The sequence below is a fragment of the Oncorhynchus tshawytscha genome, linkage group LG31 (genome assembly GCF_018296145.1).
Source record: "Oncorhynchus tshawytscha isolate Ot180627B linkage group LG31, Otsh_v2.0, whole genome shotgun sequence".
NCBI lineage: Eukaryota > Metazoa > Chordata > Actinopteri > Salmoniformes > Salmonidae > Oncorhynchus > Oncorhynchus tshawytscha.
Window position 1 is genome coordinate 15,338,479 of NC_056459.1, and position 15,921 is coordinate 15,354,399.

At 41.4% G+C, this 15,921-nt stretch overlaps 1 protein-coding gene across 6 annotated transcripts in view; it reads right to left on the minus strand.

Moving 5' to 3' along the window:
- LOC112233994 (phosphatase and actin regulator 4A-like) overlaps positions 1-15,569 on the minus strand; it is a 45,212-nt gene extending 29,643 nt beyond the window's left edge. The window contains exons 1-3 of one of the 6 annotated variants that reach the window (XM_042309887.1): positions 15,297-15,569; positions 11,112-11,228; positions 2,127-2,171 (exon numbers count right to left, since the gene is read on the minus strand). The gene's annotated coding sequence lies outside the window, so the exon portion shown is untranslated. Of the gene's footprint in view, positions 1-2,126; positions 2,172-11,107; positions 11,229-12,260; positions 12,400-13,530; positions 13,674-15,296 lie in introns of those variants that run through there. The other 5 variants (XM_042309885.1, XM_042309889.1, XM_042309890.1 and 2 more) reach the window with 5 other exon arrangements.
- Positions 15,570-15,921: the final 352 nt, after the last annotated feature.

Below are 15,921 nucleotides of genomic sequence, written 5' to 3' on the forward strand. Positions count from 1 at the left end.
CCCTGCTCAAGCCAGCGCATGTCCAGGCCGGTCTGATGTTTGCCAATGACCATGTGGATGATCCAGAGGAGGAATGGGAGAAGGTCCTGTGGTCTGATGAGACAAAAACACACAGCCAGGGCAACTAAGGAGTGGCTCCGTAAGAAGCATCTCAAGGTCCTGGAGTGGCCTAGCCAGTCTCCAGACCTGAACCCAATAGAAAATCTTTGGAGGGAGCTGAAAGTCTGTATTGCCCAGCGACAGCCCCGAAACCTGAAGGATCTGGAGAAGGTCTGTATGGAGGAGTGGGCAAAAATCCCTGCTGTAGTGTGTGCAAACCTGGTCAAGAACTACAGGAAACGTATGATCTCTGTAATTACAAAGGTTTATGTATCAAGTATTAAGTTCTGCTTTTCTGATGTATCAAATACTTATGTCATGCAATAAAATGCAAATTAATTACTTAAAAATCATACAATGTGATTTTCTGGATTTTTGTTTTAGATTCCGTCTCTCACAGTTGAAATGTACCTATGATAAAAATGACAGACCTCTACATGGTTTGTAAGTAGGAAAACCTTCAAAATCGGCAGTGTATCAAATACTTGTTCTCCCCACTGTACGTCACTCCTCCACTCAGGAGGGATTCCCCAATAACACCGGCAAGTTGCTCATCAAGGGGGTTGAGCTCCGGTGTCCCCTTTCCTCCGCCCGTGGCACAAACACTTTGTCTAAGGCTGTGCCTTTTGGCCTCCACTTTTATGCCGGACCACTTCATTTCTGAGAGGGTCCGACATTCTGAGCAGCAGCATCCAGAGCATCTGCCACAAGCGCCTTGTTGGCATTTGTAATGCCTACACTGTGTCCACCAAACACTTATTTTCTTTTCTTGCTTCAACCTCCACTACGAGAACTTCCATTGTTTTCTTTTTTTGCCTTTCTGTCGGGATTTGCCGTCATGCACACAGTATGGATGAATATTAATTAGTGGCGTTTCACCGACTAATTTCTAGGAAACTATGGCCGTTAAAAAGGGCGGGACAAGGCGCTCCAAATTTCGAGTTGACGGTGATTTATGAAGGGAAACCGGCGTGGGACATGGATGCGCACTGTGTATAACTGTGTTATATATCAGAATATTTTTGTCCGTACACAACCATTTGACACGAATCCTCTGCACAGTTTAATAAATGAGAACACAGACCAGCCCATACATCTTTCACTGCCTGGCTTAGGAAGGCCACACACACGGTAACCATCACATGATGTGGATCAGCTTCCAGTAAAAACAAGTCACACCTCTCTCTCATTCAATTATCATATTCAGTCTTTCAGATAAAACCACCTTACAAATAACTGACATTGTATTTTTTTTCTGAAACTGTTGAACAAAAAAAAACATTCATCAGAACAAACAAAATCACCAACAGAAACAGCATTTTACTCACATCTATACTCTGATCGTACAACCATTTGAGCCTTTCATAGATCAATTAACAGAACATATAGGTCTGTGACAAGGACAGGCAGCAACTAACGAGTCTAGACCAGATACTATGTCCTCTTCCATGGACTCACACGGAGGTCCTTCTGCGGTTGAAACAAGAGACTAGAGCCAAGGCTGTGTGGGGCTGGTAAAGAAAAACAGCTGTTTCCTAACCTTTATAGGTGTGCCCTCTGCTTGGGGAAAGACCCAATCAGATAGCCCCATACAGGTGGGTGCTCTGGGACAGGCCCAATCAAATAGCCCCTGACTGTTTCAACAGAGCTATGTGTCGCGTTGAGTCTACCCCATAATGGATAGGACTGCAGAGTATCGCCAGCGCAGCCACTTTATACTATTAGTGTTGACTCACCACTTTCGGCTTTCCTGATACCATGTCTGATAGTAATCTCCAAAGCACAACAGTGTCGCATGTGAGACTTATCAGAACTAGCTAGGCTAGAACAGTCTTCTGTGGGTTTTCAGATGTTTTGACTTAGCTTTTGCACTAAGACCACCACTTACAAAATCTAATTTTCCTAGACAAGGCCTAAGCCATTTACACAAAAGGGCATGACATGTTAGAAATGAAGCCATTTTTCATAAAGGAGTAGGCTATGATAGAATAGGATACAGGCCTACATAGAAATCATACTTTTCTTACCCCGATTTGCCATCACAGAGTCCAAAGCACAGCAGACAACAGCTCCTAAGTCAGACAAAACAAGGGACGAAACTGAGCAAATGAGGAAGTAGAATTAACAACAGATTAAAATAGGCACCATCAGACACAAACAAATGCGATGACTCTCTGTGTGTGTGTGTGTGTGTGTGTGTGTGTGTGTGTGTCAATGGAGACCATCATCAGATGTCCTTAACCCTCATAAGAGTGTTGGTTAAAAAGAGTAATTCACACCATATTAGATCATCTTTCCAGCAGGCCTAGCATTGTCTTTAAGAGGGGGAGAGGAGCCACAGCGTAGTAAAATGGTGCTTTCCTCTCATCTCCCCAACAGACTAAGACAAGCCTCAATCAGGAAGAAGCAGTTTAGTTACCGTAAAATGAATAGCTCTAGCCCCATATTCAAAATGGTTTATCAGAGTCTAACACATGGAGCTTAGAAATCAGTCTCTCGCCTTCCCTGGCAGTCCCAAGTTATGAACATGGCCCTTAATCCTCTGGCTGCACTGGCTGTTAACTACCTGTGGTGTTCACTGCGTTAATGGACCCTCACCAGACAGGAAAAAAATTCATTGATGTTGAGCTTTCCACTTCAGACACAGAAACACATGCCATGTTTACTCATACACACAATTCATTTAGGACTCTGGGCACATGGGACAGCAGCAAGTTGTTTTTAAAACAAACAAACATACCAAACCATAACATAACATACATACAATCTGCAGTGAAGCTGCTCAACATTTACTTTACATTCAGTCATCTAGCAGACTCCCATCCAGAGCGACCCAAGGTCAAGCGCCCCGCCCAACTGCATGTCGACAGATCTCCCACCAAGTCAAATCAAGGACCCGAACCAGTGACCTAACTCCCAACAGCCAAGCCAACAACCATTCAAGATTCCCCCACAATTCCCCGAGAGCTGCCCATCAACCATCAGAGACCCCCTCCCCCTCCTTTAGGGAACAGATTCAAGCAGGGTTGCATCACAGGTCCTAAATGTTTGTTAGCCAATTACAACCACAGTACCAGCTGCACAGCTTCCGCTTAAACAGAAACAAGCTTCCTGCCATCCAGGACCTCTATACCAGGCAGTGTCAGATGAAGGCCATAAAAATGGTCAAAGTCTCCAGCCATCCTAGTCATAGACTGTTCTCTCTGCTACCGCACGGAAAGCGGTACCGTAGCACCAAGTCTAGGTCCAAGAGGCTTCTAAACAGCTTCTACCCCCGAGCCATAAGACTCCTGAACAACTAATCAAAATGGCTACCCAGACTATTTGCATAGTCCCCCCCACCCCACATGTTTACACCGCTGCAACTCTTACCATCTATGCATAGTCACTTTAATAACTCTACCTACATGTACATATTACCTCAACTAGTGCCCCCACACATTGACTCTGTACCGGTACCCACGTGTGTGTGTGATATATATTAGTTTTGCCATAGTTATTTTACTGCTGCTCTTTAATTATTTGTTACTTTTATTTCTTGTGTTTTTTTAACTGCATTGTTGGTTTTATTTTTTTTTTTTAAATATTTTTTATTTCACCTTTATTTAACCAGGTAGGCTAGTTGAGAACAAGTTCTCATTTGCAACTGCGACCTGGCCAAGATAAAGCATAGCAGTGTGAACAGACAACAGAAATAACACAGTAGGAAAAAAAAGGGCAGTCTATATACATTGTGTGCAAAAGGCATGAGGAGGTAGGCGAATAATTACAATTTTGCAGATTAACACTGGAGTGATAAATGATCAGATGGTCATGTACAGGTAGAGATATTGGTGTGCAAAAGAGCAGAAAAGTAAATAAATAAAAACAGTATGGGGATGAGGTAGGTAAAAATGGGTGGGCTATTTACCGATAGACTATGTACAGCTGCAGCGATCGGTTAGCTGCTCAGATAGCAGATGTTTGAAGTTGGTGAGGGAGATGAAAGTCTCCAACTTCAGCGATTTTTGCAATTCGTTCCAGTCACAGGCAGCAGAGAACTGGAACGAAAGGCGGCCAAATGAGGTGTTGGCTTTAGGGATGATCAGTGAGATACACCTGCTGGAGCGCGTGCTACGGATGAGTGTTGCCATCGTGACCAGTGAACTGACATAAGGTGGAGCTTTACCTAGCATGGACTTGTAGATGACCTGGAGCCAGTGGGTCTGGCGACGAATATGTAGCGAGGGCCAGCCGACTAGAGCATACAAGTCGCAGTGGTGGGTGGTATAAGGTGCTTTAGTGACAAAGCGGATGGCACTGTGATAAACTGCATCCAGTTTGCTGAGTAGAGTGTTGGAAGCAATTTTGTAGATGACATAGCCGAAGTCGAGGATCGGTAGGATAGTCAGTTTTACTAGGGTAAGTTTGGCGGCGTGAGTGAAGGAGGCTTTGTTGCGGAATAGAAAGCTGACTCTTGATTTGATTTTCGATTGGAGATGTTTGAGATGAGTCTGGAAGGAGAGTTTACAGTCTAGCCAGACACCTAGGTACTTATAGATGTCCACATATTCAAGGTCGGAACCATCCAGGGTGGTTAGTAAGCATTTCACTGTAAGGTTTACACCCGTTTTATTCAGCGCATGTGACTAATACAATTAGATTTGACATGTGGAGGCGATATCACGTAGGGTTTCTTTATTACAGCCTATTACATGACAAACAATGTATAAACAAAGCACCAGTTAATTATGTTACTCTCTATTCTGGACAATGGGACAGGCCAAGTGTAGCCGGTGACTTATTACATTAAATGGAAGCCTACGTCTGTATATGACCCGCAGGAACAATCACCTCTTCAAGTGATCAGATACCTTTCCTGTAATCACAGCTTAGGACAGCTTAATAGGGTATACAGGGAGGCTCAGAGCAGCTCTTTGAACTGAGAGAGAAACAGTCAGTGGGATTGTTTGTTCATTGAAGCAGATGCAACCAGACCCAGGGCTGGATCAGTACCTGACAAAGTTGATTACCAGAAAGGGCCAATCCCATGAAGATCACAACAGAATTGAACAGTGAATGCAGCAACACAGAATGATGTGGTCACCCAACTTGTGAGGAGTAGGTGTGGTCCTGGAATATCATAGCAGGAAATGTGTAGGGCGGTTAGTGGTAGGTACAGCACTTTGGAATGTAGTAGTCCCTGAACAAAGTCTCCTGACCAAAATAAAAAGAATCACTCCCTGCTGCCCACGTGACTAACCTGAGCAGAAACAAGGTTGGGTTGCGTTCAGCTATTCAAAACGTTGTGGAATGTCCAGATAGAAATACAGTGCCTGCCGCTAAGTATTCACACCCCGGGACTTTTTTTTTTACATTTGTTGTGTTACAAAGTGGGATTAAAATGGATTTAATAGTCTTTAAATATATTTTTTTACAATGTACACAAAATACTCAAAACAAAATTAACATTAAAAATAAAAATAAAAAAACAATAGTATTTCTTGATTAGATAGGTAACCCTCTGAGTCAATACAATTTAGAATTACCTTTGGAGCTTTCCACACCTGGATTGTGAAACCTTTGTCCATTATTCTTCAAGCTCTGTCAAATTAGTTGTTGATCATTGCAAGACTGGGGCTCCCGAGTGGCAGTGGTCGAAGACACTGCATCTCAGTGCTTGAGGCGTCACTACAGACACCCTGGTTCGTATTCAGGCTTTTTCACAACTGGCCGTGATTAGGAGTCCCATAGGGCGGCGCACAATTGGCCCAGCGTCGTCCGAGTTTGGCCGGTGAAGGCTCTCATTGCAAATAAGAATTTGTTCTCAACTGACTTGCCAAGTTAAATAAAATCAAAAAGTGAAAGACAACCATTCTCAGGTCTTGCCAGATTTTAGACAAAAAAGCTAACTCAGGAACATTCCGTCTTATTGGTAAGCAACCCCAGTGTAGATTTGGCCTTGTGTTTTAGGTTATTGTCTGATAAAAGGTTAATTAATCTCAGTGTCTCGTGGAAAGCAGACTGAACCAGGTTCTCCTCTAGGATTTTGCCTGTGCTTAGGTCAATTGCATTTATTTTTTAATCTGAAACACTCCCCAGTTAAACACTTGAACTGCCGTAGGCCACATTATGATTTAAATTATCAGCCCACAAAAAAGCTATGACCTACTCCTTCCCTGACTTATCCTTAAAAAGGTTGGTATTTTACACTACTCATTTGTCAGAATTGAAAATCACACACTGAAAAGGATGAGCCCTTGTACCTGTTTTTCCTCACACCTATTCCTAACTTAAAATCAGCCAACACAATGTGCTGTAGGACTTTGGAACCCAGCCAGGCACTAATGCAGTCTCTCGCTCTTCACTGAATGAATGACAAATGGATAATTGTGCACCTTACTTCACAATTGCATTTAAATTAGGCCTAACTGAATAAGGAGGGTAAAGAGGTTGATTTCATTTAGAAACAATGAGTTTGTGTTATGCCTATTAAAATCAGCAGTAAATCTTTTGACCGCATGCCTTGCAGGTTGACACCACTCTCTTTTATGATTTAATTTGTAAAAAGAAGCTGTTGTGGGACTGTTTTATTTACTATAACGCTATTACTAATCAAATGTATTGGAATGGAAACAAAAACATGCTACATATTGCAGTAGGCCTTTAGAATAATGCAAAACATATACTTGACTATCTAGCAAGGCAAACGATGCCAGCCCACTTAATGAATGGCAAATGGGCGATAACTGTGTAAGTTACTTCACAATAGAATTTAAATTAGGACTGTAGTAGTGTGATGATGAGTAGTGTGAACAATAGTGTGATGATGAGCTGCCTATTTATCAGCGTTGGCGCTCATTTTAATAATTTGATGGCACACCTTGCAGGTTGATCCCATTCTCTGACGTTTTACATTGTAAAAAGAAGCTGTTACAGGAATGTTTTATTTACTGTAACTATTACTAATTTAATGTAAGGGAAATGAAAACATGCCATGTGTTGCAGAAGGCCTTTAAAATAATACAAAACATCCTTGACTCTAGCCAAGTTGATGAGGGGGAAACAAATGATGCCAGTCAACCTGCACATTGAAATTACACCAAAACTAATTTCACACATAAGAGTTAACCTATAGACAAGGTTAAATCAACAATAACCTGATGAGTGACAACATTAGGAAATTCAATTGTCAAATTGTACATGAAGAGAAGGGCGCATATTGTAATTGACAGATGTGGGGAAAGGAGCATTGCTTTATCAAATCCTCCTTCAGTCACATGCAGGTAAAAACATTGTGATTTCTATATAGTATCCGAAAAATAATATTCTGCCGTTTCAATGACACTTACCTTTGTCAAATAACTCCAAATTCAAGAGGTCCAAATGCCAATTTTTCAAAGAATATCCGTGTTGTCCATGCATTTGGCACATGACCACTCACGCAGCAGAATTGCTCTGGCTACTATAAGCAAAAACTAGTAACATAATAATCGTAAAATTAAAATATGCTATTTTGTCATCAATGAATGGGTGCTAGAAACTGATAATGGTGCATGTGACTTCAGTAAAATGTTGGTTAGCCGCCAGTGTCGAAACCAAGGTTTTTCATATCTGGGGAAAGATGAGACAAGGCCAGCGGGTGAGCAACTGTCCGAGACTGTGGCTTTGAGACTCGGGGAGCCTTACGTGGGCAAAGGCAGAAATGTGACCACGGACAACTTCACATCAATTTCCATGGCAGACAAGTTGATTGCATAGACTAGCCTGCTCGGAACAGTGAATAAACAAAAGCGGTAGTTGCCCCCCTCTGCACAAAACATACCAGCGGAGGTGTAGTCCACATCAGTGATGGAGAGTGGTAAAGCAACACTCACAGTGTACAGATATTAAATAAGAGTGTTTGCATCCTCAGCACCGTGCCTCCCACTGGATCTGGCATGTGACAATTACAAGCATTCCATAACATAATGCAGCCACAACTATGCTTGAAATTATGGAGAATGTTGTATTGCATTTGACACAAACATAACACTTTGTGTTCAGAACAAAAAGTGAATAGCTTTGCCACATTCTTTGCAGTATTACTTTAGTGCCTTGTTGCAAACAGGATGCATGTTTTGGAATACTTGCATTCTGTACAGGCTTCTTTCTTTTCACTCTGAATGAAGTTAGTATTGTGGAGTAACTGCAATGTTGTTGATCCTTCCTCAGTTTTCTTCTATCACAGCCATTCAACTCTAACTGTTTTAAAGTCACCATTTGCCTCATGGTGAAATCACCGAGCAGTTTCCTTCCTCTTTGGCAACTGAGTCAGAAGGACACCTGTCTCTTTGTAATGACTGGGTGTATTGATACACCATCCAAAGTGTAATTAATAACTTCACCATGCTGAAAGGGATATTCAATGTCAGATTTTTTCTTTTCCCATCTACCATAGGTGCTCTTCTTTGAGAGGCATTGGAAAACCTCCCTGGTCTTTGTGGTTGAATCTGTTTGAAATTCACTGCTTGACTGAGGGACCTTACAGATAATTGTATGTGTGGGGTACAGAGATGAGGTAGTCATTCATCATTCAAAAATCATGTTAAACACTATTATTGAACAGAGAGTCCATGCAACTTATGTGACTTTGCACATTTTTACTCTGGGAACTTTAGGCTTGCCATAACAAAGGGGTTGAAAAATCTAGAACAACATAATCCCACTTTGACATTGTGACAAATAATCTCAATTGAATACATTTTAAATTCAGGACGTAAAAACCACATTTTGAAAAAGTCAAGGGGTGTGAAAACTTTATGAAGGCACTGCACGTCATGTAGAACAAAGAAGCCCTCTGAAATGTAGAAAAAGGACTCTTGTCTGCTCTATGACATTTCTATGTGCCTAGTGAACATGGGTCCAAATCTCAAACAGGAAGTCAAATCTTTGACCTACATACAGTGGTTCCTCCTTTAAAAGTTGCAGCGTACTGCGGCGCAGCTTGCATGATGCCGCAGAATTCTATGCCACATTATTTAAGTGTGAACCACTGGTACCATTAATGCTAGTTAGTGCTAGTTTGACCACCAGAGGGCATCTTTGAGAAGCATTTGGTAGCCTGCAATAATAGCTGTATTAGAGATTGCGGGCACGCGGGAGACTGGGGTTCAAATCCCCGACAGGGAGGAAGGAGTAGGCAGTCCTCGTAAATAAGATTTTGTTTTTAACTGATTCCATATGTGTTATTTCATAGTTGTGATGTCTTCACTATTATTCTACAATGTAGAAAACAGTAAAAACAAAGAAAAACCCTGAAATGAGTAGCTGTGTCCAAACTTTTGACTGGTACTTGCTTAATTAATATTAGGTTGTTTCTCTTCCAAAGAAAACAAAAACCCTCTGGGTTTCCATTAGGATGGAACGTAAAATATGGCGCTGTACAACGTAACGGTCGGGAGTACAGTACTAGTCTATTTAGCTAAAGAATCCAGTGTCCTGTAGGCACGCTGGAGACTGGGGTTCAAATCCCCGACGGGGAGGAAGGAGTAAGCTGTCCTTGTAAATAAGAATTTACCATCCACTCCGGAGCCCCATCCACAAAGTATCAAAATACAGAGAGGTGTTGGTAAAGGTATATTGTCCTGCTAATAGCCCATAATGGGCTATTATAATACTGTACATGCTGTGCAGGTCAGGATTACCAAAACATTTCTTTATTAAAAAGACTATCAGAAAGAATGTTGGTACTTATTTATTTTGATCTAAAGCCATGAATGAGTGAGTCACTCAGCTTTATATAGGTGCCAGCTATAGGACTGTCATCAACTTGATAATATATAAAGATATGAGGTTATTTAGTTTTCAAAAACACAAAAGAGAGCAATTGTAATCTGAATAAAGGCAAAAATATTTGTAAAGGCAAAAACATGTATTTCTGTTTTAGAGGGAGAGAAATGCTGGGCCAATTGTGCACCACCCATAAAGGCCAAAATATAGCCCTGCTAATAGCCATAATGGTACGTACAACGTAACCGTGTGTTTGAAAAGTATTTTCCAGTAAGCAACAATTTGCTTACCTTCATTAGAAAACGTTGTTCCAATATTTCTGTAATTCAGTGATAGTAATTCATTCACAGAGTATTTTTATTTGACTAACGAAAGCATAAAGATGTCATTATTAATTACATTGTTTTAGTTTGAACCTGCAGACTGGCACTAAGAACAGAGGGAACGTTTCCCTAGTCAGCGCCATTATTAGTGCAATGCCCCTAAAGTGTTCAGTGTGGAGGTCCACCCCCCTCCTCCCTTCCCCATGGGCTCGGTCGGTCTTCTGTGCGTGGCTCTGCAGCCCATCCTGTGCCCCCTGCCCTCGCGCCTTGAACCTTACGCACTTTCAGTGGATACAGCTGGAGAACTTCAAGGCAGTTCCATTGTGTGCCACTCGGGAGCCATGACCAATATATATTGTCCTGCTAATAACAGGGTTAATAATATATCTGTGAGAATATCAAATGGGATTTTATATATTTCTAAATTAATAATAATCACTTTGTTGAAAAAATAATTGGAAATGATTTTGTTTTCAAATAATGTAAAATGAGCGAGAAAAAGGCCATTCTTGAACATGGGACGAGACATTGTTACTAATTTGTAAATAAAGTCAGTTTGTGATTTAGAATTAATTTTTTTAGAGGGAGAAAAACCTACAGTCATCTCATGGGTCTCCCAGTCGAGGCCGCCATGGGTATTGAACCAACATCTGTAGCAACACTAGTGCAACCCTAGTGTAACATTTTAGTAAGTAATACTGAAGTCGTGCACAATTATCAGTTACTATTTAGGTTTGTCGCCCATTCATTGTCAGTTATGCTATGCTATTCAGCGGTTGCTGACGACAATGATCCCGCGACAGGGATGGGTAGCGTCAAGAAGTTAAAGGAGGAACCACTGTATCAATCAAAAGGTAACAGCCCTGGCAAGGTGGCCAGTGAGCACGACTTGGACTAAGTGGAGCCCGTTCTGGGCCAACAGCTAGGTTACTTACTCACTTCAGAAGACCATAGGCCTTGTAACGTCCCCCAGTCAGTGGTAGTGTCTGGGATTCCTGTGATTAGAGCCAAGTAGTGTCTGGGATTCCTGACTTCTGTGAAGGACTTGAATTATTTCTATATAAAAAGAGAAAAACAGTCAGTGAAGGTCAAACAAAATAACATACTCCTCATGGAAAACAGCCTGACAGACTGGAGGTGTGACTACTACTGCAGATTTGTATAGCACTGTACTAGAGAGTGCTGACAACACTGAAGCCCTCTGGGGCCAATAAAATGCATACAGATCAATATCTCTACCAAGGAGAAGGTCAGGGACGGTCATTAGGGACTAATACAGACACATCATGACAACTTCACCTTGACAACATGAAAAACACACCGCTTGAACTGATGAACCTAAACACTAATGTAGCTGCTGCACATTGGAGATGTAAATAACCATTAGAACAGTCAGGACATAGGCTAGGCCGTCCCGTTTCAGCTGCAGCAATCTCACGCATGGTCAGCTATGCTCTGTCTAACCGGTTTGGCAATGTCCCTGCAGTGAGTAGACACTGACACAGAAACAGACACACGTGATGTCATTCTCCACGGCAGTAGCAGTGTACGTCTGTACGCCACTTAAATTAGCCTAACTAATCCCCACTGCCAGGGCATTAGGCTCAGGCACCTGTAGAACTAGACAGAGCTTGCCAAGTATCTGCCTGGTTATTATGCTTGCTTATATTGAATGGCATAATCAGTAGACTATTTCTTATAGGCCTACATGTATATAGCCAATGCCTTTGACCTTCACATGGATGCCCAAGTAAAGCCAATGTGAGGTTGCCCACAAATTGTTCACTAGAGAGAAAGATCTGTGCTTCACTCAGTTCCATACTCAAAATTCCAAGCTGTGCATTAGGGCCTAGCTCATAGACTACTTCAACTCCCATGCAGATCTGGAGAGGTAGACTAGGCTAGCTTTTAAAAAGCAACAAATGACCTGTTATGAGCAGGCAGGAAAGGCAAACAAAATGTTCACCTGGCTGCTGCTGCTTTGTGTGGCCAATCTGAGAGTAAACTAGAGGTTAGACTAGGCCTCCATAATGCACAATAGGTCCTGGCCTGAACACTTGAAAAAGTAACAGATAGTCTCACACACACCTCAGTCTAGCGCCATTTAACTTCAAATGGTGAGCAGAGCAGGTAATGACCCATCTCTCTGTGCTTATTGGTATGTTTAGGTGATTGTTTGACCGTTTTAGAGTCCTATGGCCTCTCTCCTGCATCAGGAAACCAGAACCTGACACAAAAAGGAATGAAGTGACAGGTGAAGGAAGACAGATTTTCAGGTTTGTTAAGGTGATGCAGCCATGAGATTTTGGGTACTTTCATCAAAATTAAAGTGCGTGTGTGACCGTGTGGGTGCTCCTTCGACTGTGCCAATTACATACACACATTGCCTACATGGGCGACATGTTGCCTAGCAGTTAGAGCATGGGCCAGTAATTGAAAGGTTGCTAGTTCAAATCCCTGAGCCATTAAGAAAGAAAAGAAATCGGCAAATGTGCCCTTGAACAAGGCACCTAACCCTAATTGCGTCAGAATTGCCATTGATAATGCCAGACCATGGCCATGACCCTACTATCCGAGGGTGTCTCAGGGGGAGTTACGATAAGCAAAAAACACATTTACAATTCACACGTGTATAATACACACTTGCACATGTGAGATCTAACAAATATAAGCACCTACCTAATTTTTGATGTTTTACTTATTAGGCTACAGATTAGTAATGCCACCTGTACCTGGCATTTGAAAAGTAACTTCTCAAACTGAACTGATGCAACAAAACGCCTACATCAGACTAAAAATGCATACATAAATTTACTTCTGGTGCTAAATCAGCTACTCTCCATTTTCATTGTGAGATAGTGTTCATAAATATTGTAGAGGGCAACAACCAGTGCAGCTTATTCTGTACTCCCTGACATCTTATTAAAGGCTTGTTCCTAGAGCAGAGCACAATGCTGCGAGCCTGGGAAGAGCTTGGAAGACCTGGGTGGGTACAATCACCCATTGTGTCGGGTTCATTCTGCAGCACTGGCCATGTCAACACACAGAGGGAGGGGGGGGGCTTGTTATAATTTATTCATATAGCCAACTGACAGCAGAACAGTAACCATTAAAAGTCTGAAACAATGAACCACACATCATTAACTTTCCATTGGAAACAAATAGGCCCTAATTAACTACACGTAGGCCTATTAATCAGGTAGCATGGATGTGACGATGTGCTGAATTGGAAAGTGAAGAAATCTATCAATGTCCTCACTAAAACCATGGACTTGAACCCAGACTACAGATATCCATCACCTTTTGCAGTGAAGTGTTAAAGCAGCCTATATAAAACAAAGTGAAACAATAGCCTTACCTTTAAAACGACTGACTAGCATACAATTGAGTACCTCGATCTGATAAAACAATCCCTTTCTTTCATCTTCTCTCTAAAAGAACCGGACGATTCAGACAAACCCTGAGGTATCCTATTCTACAGAGCCGTTTACCACCTCCAGTCAGCACTGAAGGCACTTGACACTTGTTGGAACAAGCTGAAATGGCTGTAAAGGAATTCCTGAGAGGTATTTGCTCCTCTACTCTCTAAATGAGTGGAAACTAAAAAACGCCCAGCAGCATGACAGTCAACTAATCTTATGTTTTACATGGTTACACAAGCAGTCTCTTTTCAATTCAAATCACAACCGTAATGAAACCAGAGAGATCAAACTGAATGAGGCACAGGGTAATTAAACTGGAGAAACTAATAATGCTGAATGATAACCCTCAAAGGGTTATTACTGTTTGCTTAGTCCTGCAACGAGCCATTGTTTACAGCCTGGCATTCTTGATCAACCAAACCTAAACTACTGTTTCGCCAAAATAAAGTTTCCCATCAACAGAGGCATTTCCAATATCTCTAGGAACAATACTTACGATTTGGCATTTGAATGTGTCCTTCGCTATCAAATAAGCATTTAAAATAACCTGAGATTTATATTTTAGTCATTTAGCAGACACTCTTATCCATAGCGACTTACAGCGAGTGTATTTTCATCTTAAAATAGCTAGGTGGGCCAACCACATATCAGTCATAGTTACTTTGAGTTAAAATGCACTTACTATCAGCAAAGTTAAGTGTGAGCGTTTGTTCACGAAATAGTACGGGGGGGGGGGTGAATCGTAAGTATTGTTCCAAGAGATATTAGATATGCCTCGACATGAAACGTTATTTTGGTGAAAACTAACAGTTTAGGTTTGGTTGATCAAGGACCCCAGAAATGAGCCATCTGTAAACAATGGCTCCATCTGTTTTTTTGCTGACATGATGATACACAATGTCCTGAAAACATTCCAACTGATGACTGTCGTAGACAAAATAGACCTAGCCCATTTAAAACAGCTTTTGTTGGCACGTGTGTGTGTGTTAAACTGCTTTTATGCCTATTTGATGGCATACAGATGGAAATATAGTGTGAAATTGTGGTAAAAGTCAAGTCTATTCGGCCTTCAATAACCTATAAGATATTGTTGTTTTGGCACTTGGCATTACAGGTGGGCAAACCAGAGCAGGGCACTGACTGGGTCTATTATCAAGCAGAAATAACTAATGCGCTAACGAACTTAACATCAACTTAGTATTTGGTCGGCAAAAATGTTGGCTGTGCCATTAACGTTATAGTGGCACAAAATAATCGGCAAAGGAGTTATGTTATGGAAAATGGGGTTGTGCATTACACCCGACTTTACCTGGCTGGATAGCCAGCAAGCTAGTTGCACTAATTTATCATATAGTTACTGTAGCTGGTTAGCTATAAGAACATTTAGTCAGACAGAATAAAGATTGACCTTACCTATAACGTTAATGAAAAGGCTAGCTAGCATGTTGATACACAAAAAAAGTATGTGATATGATACACTACTATAGTAAAAGTACAGGAACTTACTAGTAAAATAGCTGACGTAAGCAAGCAACAGGTGGCTATAGTAGTTTTCAGAGTTCCGGCTAATGTCGGAATGACTAGCTATTCACTAACCAGTTAACTACTTTCCTGACCTAACAATGAACACAATAATGCATGTTCTCAGTGAGACAGTTATGTATCTTGAAAAATAAGATATAATAGCTAGCTATGCACTTACCTTTGAAATATTGCTCCAAAAGCTGAGTCGCTCGACTTAAATCCCCGTGTTAGCTACAACGCCGGAACTAGTTAAAATATCCAGCTAATTTAGCTACCTAAAGTGCCAAAACTCAAGCAACAACTAATATCAGGTTACTATAGTGTATACATTTTAATTTGTACATAGACTGCTTAGATATATATTAACTTACGTATTAGCTAGCTACCAATTTGAAAACTGTGCCCAGAAATCGCTGTTAAAAGTGGACAGATTAGTGAGTCTGCACAGGCGCACTGAAGATGTAAAATGAGGCGCTCCACCTTTGCAGTGACCTGTAGGTTATTAGTTTTTTTGCGGCCTACTATTGTAGATAGATGTGCTTTCCAAACATTGAGAATCAAAAGAAAGAATGCACTGGAAACAAACGTATACATCGAGGGTAGAAATGTTTAGCTAAGCACGTACAAACAATGCGGCCACTCCGAGGATGGAATGGTAATGAAATGTCACGTAAAGTTTGACACAACAAAATGTTTGTTTGACTGTGAGGTGCATTGTTAGTGTTCGCTGGACCACGTAAAATAATATCCCTTCCCATCTCCAAATGACGAGTTGATTTCAAAATCATAGATGACTGACTGTA